This window comes from Galeopterus variegatus, unplaced genomic scaffold, assembly GCF_000696425.1.
Source record: "Galeopterus variegatus unplaced genomic scaffold, G_variegatus-3.0.2 Scaffold9310, whole genome shotgun sequence".
Lineage (NCBI taxonomy): Eukaryota > Metazoa > Chordata > Mammalia > Dermoptera > Cynocephalidae > Galeopterus > Galeopterus variegatus.
The window spans coordinates 54,344-61,509 of NW_007735421.1; positions in this window are offsets into that span (position 1 = coordinate 54,344).

Sequence of the window (7,166 nt, forward strand, 5' to 3'; positions counted from 1 at the left end):
AATACTGCTCTAATTATCTTAATTATCTTAATTTTGTTATTCTGTATAAATCACCGTACATTTGCAGAGCATATCAGTTTCAATCCAGCCATTTCACCACTACCATCCACCCCCGACCCCAACACATGCTGCAGGAGAGAAGGGCTTTGGTTAGGAGTAGGAGAGTCTTTAATGATGTCTGCTTGCCCTGTCACCTTCTAGGTCACAGGATGATTAACTAATACAAAAGGGTCTTCCTGTGAAAGGTGTAAAAGGCCTTTCAGCCAGTTAGCAATATACTAAACTTCAAATCCAGGACGCCAAACGTAAACTAATGTGGGGCTGGATTACTGTGGGATGATGTAATAAGCTTCACTTACATTATAGATTTTATCGGTGATATAGGAGTGATCTAGGAGACCTTCAAGGAAAGGATATAGCTTTGTTATTGCATTTGCAATCTCCACCTTATTTTCCTTGAAGTGCTTGAAAAAAATCTTCTCTTGGACCACTGCTAACATCCTAAGGAAAAAAATACAATGAGAAAATAAACATCAAGATTTCAAGATGATTTTCCCAGCCAAAAACAAAAATCCAGGCCCATATGACTTCATTTGCAAATTCTTCAAAACACACATTTAAGGAAGGATATTACCAAGTTTTACACAAACTCTTTCAGTGAATAAAGAAAAAGAAGAACACACCAAACTTATTGTGGAAGGACAGAATAATCCTGATACAAAAATCTGACAAAGACATTACAAAAATGAAAAATCCAGGTCAATATCTCTCATGGACGTAGATGGAAAAATTCCAACAAAACATTAGCAACAACTTATTGTGGAAGGACAGAATAATCCTGATACAAAAATCTGACAAAGACATTACAAAAATAAAAAATCCAGGTCAATATCTCTCATGGACGTAGATGGAAAAATTCCAACAAAACATTAGCAAATCAAATCCATCAATAGGTAAGAAGAATAATACACTGCAAGTAAGTGGGACTTATTCCAGGAATCCAAGAATTCCTAAAAATCAGGGAATGTTTATCACCACATTGACAAAATAAAGGAAGGATCTATGATAATTTCAATAGATACAGAAAAAGCATTTGATAAAATCCAACATCTGTTCGTGATTTTTCTTAAACTCTCACAAAAATATGATATAAAGTAACTTTCTTAACCTAATAAAGTACATAGCAAACAAACAAACAAACCCTATGACTAAAATTATATTTAAATATTTTCCCATTCAATGTGAGAATAAGACAAAGACATCTACTGTCACCCTTTCCATTTAATATTTACTAGAAATCCTAGCCAATGCAATAAAGTGAGGAAAAGAAATAAAAAAATATAAACTGAAAAAGGAAGAAAGACAGCTGTCATTATTCGCAGATGGCTATGTTCTCAGAAAACCTAAAAGAACATAAAACAAACTATTAGAATTAATTAGTAATTTTATCAAGGTAACCGGATTCAAGATCAAAATGCAAAAATCAATTATATTTCTATATACTAGCAAATAACAAGTTGCAATAAAAATAATAAAATGACACTATTTCTGAAAGCATCAAAAACCATAAACCATAGAGATAAATCTCACAAAAGATGTGTAAGGACACGACACTGAAAATCACAATTGCTGAGAAATTAAGAAAGCCAAAATAAATGGAAAGGTATACCATGTTAGTGGATTGAAAACTAAATATTGTTAAGATGTAAATTCTCCCAACTGATCAATAATAGCTTCAATATCGTTTCCATAAAATCCAAGTAGTATTTTTGTGGAAATTGACAAGTGGATTCTAAAATACAAATGGAAAATGCAAAGGGCCAAGACTAGCCAAGACAATCTTGAAAAAGAATAACAATGTTTAACTTTATATAAAGTTACAGTAATTAAGACAATGTGATATGGACACAAAGATAGGCATATAGAACAACAGAATAAAACACAGCAACAGACACACACACGCACTATGGTCACCAGATTTACAACAGACACTGCTGCATTTCAGCAGGAAAAGAACGATCTTTTCACTAAATGGTGTTAGAGCAATTAAACATCCTACCTCATACCATATACAAAAATTAATTTCAAGGGAATCATGAACCTAAATATAAAATATAAAACAATAAAGCTTCTAGAATATATAGAAAATATCTTGTTGGCTTGAGGTAGGCAAAGATTTCTTACATAAGACCCAAAAAACACTATCTTAAGAGAAATCACAGATAAGTTAGGCTTACTTAAAATTAAGAACTTTTGTTCATCAAAAGGCACTATTAAGAGAGTAAAAAGAAAAGCCACAGAATGTGCGAAGATATCCACAACACAAATATTCAACAGAAAACTCAAATATAGAACATATATAAAGAACTCCTAGTAATTAGTAAGAAGAACACAAACAGTCCTTAGTCTAAAAAAAAAGAAAAACTAGGCAAAATAGCGGGCCTTTTATAAAAAGGAATATCCAAATGACCAATAAGCAATGAAAAGATATTCAAAAGCATTACTTATCAGGGAAATGCAAAGTAAAACCTCAATGAAATACCACTATACATTCACCAAAATGGCTATGACTTTTTTTTTTAACTAACAATATCAGATGTTGAGAAGAATATAGTGATTGGAACTATACACACTGCTGGTGGACTGAAAATCAGTACCCCCCCAGTCTCATAAAGCTGCCCTAGGATCCAGCAATTACACTCCTAGGTCTCGAGCAAGAGAAATGAAGCAAAGCCAGTAAAAGGGGCCTCATGGGCTCAAAAGGTTTGGCCGTAAGGAGGTAACATTTGCAAATTAAGTAAAGGGAGGTAGCCTCTCACCAGCTGCTGTCACTTGCCAGCAGATTTCTCCTAGCTTCGTTTCTTCTATTTTAAAATATATAATTGGTTTTGTAACACAGCTGAAAGAAGTTTCAGAATGAAACCGGTTCTAAGTAAATAACAACTATGAAAACTCACGTTGACAAAGATGATAAAGGAACAGAGATAAAGACAAATCCTCTGTTCTCTTGCTGCCTCCACCTGCTGGTGTCCTGTTCCCACCACGTCCTTGGCCGCAAAGCCTGATGGGGGACGCCTCATCCTGGGTGACCCTTGGGCCCTAACAGGTACAGATTGGGCTTCCTACCATGGCTCCCAGGGGTCAGCATACAAAGTCTGAACTGACTCCACCCCAGGCGTGGAAAGGGGAAGTGAAATTATTTGTGAATGCTGAAAATCAGGTCTCAAGTATTTTTAGTGTCCTTTTTTCGATCTCCAAGTCCCTGAACTCTCATGGGAATGTGGTAGAAGGGGATTGGGAAGAACTGAGAGAGTCAAGGCCTGGAGGATCAAGAGAAGGTGCAGCCCAAGGAGGAATGGGAGACCAGCTCAAGGAGTCCACAGAAGACAGGGGACCACATGTTTATGCAAAGTCAAGAGTGCAGAAAATCTGCTTGACCAAAATAGACTGAGGTGGTCTCTAGAAGCAACATAGTTTATACCAGAGAGAAGTAAACCTCTTTGTTTGTCTCTTCTTGTGGAGATTGCTATGGGAGAGGAAGGGGAAAGCCAGAAATGACCGAGCTTCTCTCAGGCCTGTGGGTTGGTGGGGGGCGTTGTGACCTGACTGGATAAGTTAGAGCCCCCAGCATTTAGATACAAGGCTGGAGGGAGCAGAAACACTCTACATTATGAAGTGGGGAGAACCTACTTAGAGTTTCTGGAAAGCAGCCAGGGAGGAAAGAAAGAAACCTCCAAAGACAGAAGCCTCATTGGTAAAAATAGCCAACTTTTCAAGGTAGTATGAAGCTTTTAAAACATGCTCCCAGAATTCTTGGACACTCCTCCCATTGAGAGGTGGGGTCTATGTCCCCTTTCCTTGAATCTGGGGTCTGTGACTGCTTGACCAATAGAATATGGCGGAAGTGACGCTCTGCCGGGTTCCAGACCGAGGCCTTAAGATGCCTGTAGTCCGGCACCAGCAGCCAGCGGCGTGGCGCGCCACATGGGAAGCTGATCCTCCAGCTCCAGGCCAGCACGAGGAGGCATCCACATGGAACAGAGGTAAGCCACCTCCACCAAGCTCCGCCCAAACCGCAGATACACAGCAAAATAAGTGACTTTTGTTGTTATGAATCCCTACATTTTGAGGTGGTCTTTGTCACCGTAGTATAACTAAAACAGACTTTGAAGAGGAATGCTATCATAACAAAAACATAAAACATGTGGCACTGTCTTTGAGACTGAGCAATGGGGGAAAGCCCAAAGGTCTCGGAGGGGCTCACTCTGAGCAAGACAGTGGCCCAGATGTGCTAACTTCTCTGGCTCCCTCAGCAAGAACAACATACTTTGGTGTTCCTCAGATGGCTGGTGGTAGGATCAGGACTCGTGGTTCAGAAAGAGCCCCTTTGGTTCTAAACCACAGGCTCCAGTCAATAGAAAACCCTGCGTTGCAATATCATGCCTTGGCCTGCTAATAATATACTGGAATTGAGTTCCCATCTCCCAAAGTCTTGTTTTAAATCATGCCTTGGCCTGCTAATAATATACTGGAATTGAGTTCCCATCTCCCAAAGTCTTGTTTTTTTTAAAATCCAATAAATTCAGGAACCTCAAAGGAGAAGAGTCGTCTGTGAACAGATCAGATTTGGGCCCTCCTGGACCTTCCCTCCTAACGTCACCCATGATGATAAGGAACTCACTGCAGTTCCTGACACGCGTGGGCATCCTCCCTGCCTCCCAGGCCGCTGGAGGAGGAGAGGGCTCAGGCTGCCTGCTCTGCCTTCTCCGCTTGACAGCCAAGCTTAGGCCAACATGAACAGAAGCCCTGAGGGGAAATCCACGTTTTTTCACCACCTGGCAGATTTTCCCCCTCCAGCCCTAGTGGCTGTGTTGTGACCTGTCACTTGAAATGAGGGATGACCCAGAGTCCTGGTCACAGCCCCCATGTAAGAGCCTAGTCACTGGCTGAGTGGACAGAGACACAGAAGACTGACCTTCAAGGGGAAGGGCCCCTATGGGGACGAAGGCCCCATGTTTAGGGCCACCCATGGCTTCAGGGAAGAAAGATTCGATTAGGGCCCAGAACCAGTTCATCGGCACCTCACCCAGTTCAAGTGGCATCCACAGGCCTCCGTGAAGGAAGCCAGCCTCTCTCTGAGTGGGGAACATCTCTCCACAAGCCGGCAGAGGTTGGTTGTGTGGGTTTCTCAGGTGCTGGTAGCAGAAGGAATTTCCCATCATTGCCTCTTGATTAGGCTTCCCACCAGAACTCAGATGAGGCCTCCCAGCTGCCAGAGCAGCAAAGTCCTGGCACACTTGTTCTCAGACTTTAGGGAGCCAAAGAAATGCCAGGGCTGCTTGTGACAAAAGCAATTCAGGGATCCCCCCTAAGATATAGTAATTAAGGAAGTCTGAGGCTAGGACCTAGTATCTCAGTGTTTCCACATCACCCCCTACTGCTCCAATGCAGTGGTTAGTAGACCCCACCTGAGAAACGTCTCCTCAAAGAGCTAGGAGTTGGTAGATATTCCAGTGTTAACTGTCTCAACTTCTAGCTGTGTTTTTCTTGTTTGGAACTCCATCCAGTTTCAAACAGTGAACCATGGCAGGTCTCTTGTAGGTGAAGTTTGTCTCAACCTCCTTGTTCCCTCCACCTCTGATGAAACCACATTCCCCTGATTGGAAGAGGCCTGACTCCGGTAGTGAATTACAGAGAACTGACCATTGTCTCAGACCTGACTATATGGTGGATTTGTTAGTGGGCAGATAGAAAGGAATGGGGATCCTCACGCTATAGGGAACATAGATTGTCCATGGAGGTTCAGTAGAATGAACACAGCCTTAGTGCTAAGGAGATGAAAAGATCTATGTCAGGAGCACTCAGCTCAAAGAGACCAGGCGTTCTGATTGACTCTCCAAATCCCCTCTGCCTTAGGAGACCAGAGCAAGCCAGTTGTGGTTATCTCTTGCCTTTCCAGTCCTGGCTCACAGATGGTCAGCACCAAGACAGTTTGGACCATTGAGTTGCTAGGACAGGTTTGCCCGGAGCTTCTGTGTAAAACCAGCCAGTCTTCCCCTCCCTGCAGCACAAAACAAGGCAACATGTCACCCAGTTACTGCTGACAGCCATCTCATGACCACAGGAGGAACCAGCAGCTTGAGGATAAAGTAGATGCTGTGACTTCGGAGCAAAAAGACGGAAAGTACCTGGTGCCTGAAGACATCATGGTGCCACCAAATCAATCAACCCTGAAACCTATGGCCCACTGTTAGACTTTCTATTATGAAAGATAATGCATATTCTCATTATTTAATTCGAGTCAAGGTGTTTGTTAACCTGTAGCATCCCAACTTTAAAAAATCCTCAGAATTCAGTATATGAACAGAAAAGGTTTTGGAAGAAATAAAAAGAAATGGGAAAAAGCATAATTAGTTTAAGAACTAGGTTTTGGAAGAGGTAAAATGGTCTCTATTTGCAGATGACATGATCTTATTTAAAGAAAACCCTAAAGACTCCACCAAAATACTGTTAAAACTAATAAATGAATTCAGTAAAATTGCAGGATATAAAATCAACATACAAAAGTCAGTTGCGGGCCGGCCCAGTGGTGCACTGGAGAGTGCGCCACTTGGGAGNTCAAAGAGCTAGGAGTTGGTAGATATTCCAGTGTTAACTGTCTCAACTTCTAGCTGTGTTTCTCTCATTTGGAACTCCATCCAGTTTCAAACAGTGAACCACGGCAGGTCTCTTGTAGGTGAAGTTTGTCTCAACCTCCTTGTTCCCTCCACCTCTGATGAAACCACATTCCCCTGATTGGAAGAGGCCTGACTCCGGTAGTGAATTACAGAGAACTGACCGTTGTCTCAGACCTGACTATATGGTGGATTTGTTAGTGGGCAGATAGAAAGGAATGGGGATCCTCACGCTATAGGGAACATAGATTCTCCATGGAGGTTCAGTAGAATGAACACAGCCTTAGTGCTAAGGAGATGAAAAGATCTATGTCAGGAGCACTCAGCTCAAAGAGACCAGGCATTCTGGTTGGCTCTCCAAATCCCCTCTGCCTTAGGAGACCAGAGCAAGCCAGTTATGGTTATCTCTTGCCTTTCCAGTCCTGGCTCATAGATGGTCAGCACCAAGACAGTTTGGACCATTGAGTTGCTAGGACAGGTTTGCCCGGAGCT